The sequence below is a fragment of the Cryptotermes secundus genome, unplaced genomic scaffold, assembly GCF_002891405.2.
Source record: "Cryptotermes secundus unplaced genomic scaffold, Csec_1.0 scaffold2056, whole genome shotgun sequence".
NCBI lineage: Eukaryota > Metazoa > Arthropoda > Insecta > Blattodea > Kalotermitidae > Cryptotermes > Cryptotermes secundus.
The window spans coordinates 195,681-196,768 of record NW_019721030.1 but is presented as its reverse complement, the minus strand read 5'-3'; positions in this window follow the sequence as shown (position 1 = coordinate 196,768).

The window sequence follows — 1,088 nt, the reverse complement described above, 5'->3', positions numbered from 1 at the left end:
GATAATTTTATTAATGTGTTACTCATTTCATTCTCACCGATCGAAATATTATTTCCATCACTTAATTTCCACTGAAATAATTAATCAACAGGCTGAAAAAGTTCATCTGGATTATATGTGTAAGATTTTTCAGAAAAGTAATAAATTTGAAGTTGCAAATTTTCTGTAAATCACCTCGCAGTGAATGATTTATGGGTGACAGAGGTGAAACATAATGTGGTTTCTAACCACTGTGAGCCAAATATACCTAGCATTCCCACATTTTCAGACATGAACCTTCAGAAAGGTTGCAAAAGAATTTGTACTGGATAATCTCAAACCCAAGAACCATGACACTGAATGCCAGTGACAACTTTACTGTTCCTGATGTATACAACATGCAATAAAAATGACATCCAAACAGTATGTATACTATTGTTAATGAAGCAAAAACGCAACGATACCTGAAGTACTAGTTCCTAGTATTTTTCATTATTTTACAACTCCATTATCAACTGCTAGGGTAATGCAATTATGGAACGAGATGTTTACAATGTAAAATATGAATTCTGAGGAATGTGAAAGAAGAATACACTTTGTAAGTTTTGGGGTTTTCACGGCGATGACAATGAAGAAAGTCGTCTTCTGGGTTTAGGCACCGTGTATTCTTCGTTTTGGCCGACGTTTCGGAGGAACGTAGCGCCTCCATCTTCAGAGCAGTTGAATGGCTTGGAATGCGGAGAGCAGTAGCTGTGGTGATAGGATGTGAAAGGTGCTGCTTATATACGAAGTAGGCAGGGGGGGTTAGGGAGAACGGACCAATGGGAGCAGTGGGGAGCGATTAAGACCATATATGGTGTTGTGTTGATTAAGGGAGGGGGGTTGAGAAACGGCCAGAGAATCCAGGAACCTTGAGGTCAATAGCACTAGGAAGTGCTGTAGACAAGAAGAACCGGTAGGTTGGGGACAGGCTATTGACGTCAATGACATGACGAAGAACTAGTGTGGCTAGTTGGATTCTCTTGAGGGAAGAGATGCTACCATGTCTGTCTGAGATTATTGAGAGCGATAAAGGCCATATGATGTAGTGTGCTAAGTTAGGGGGGGGG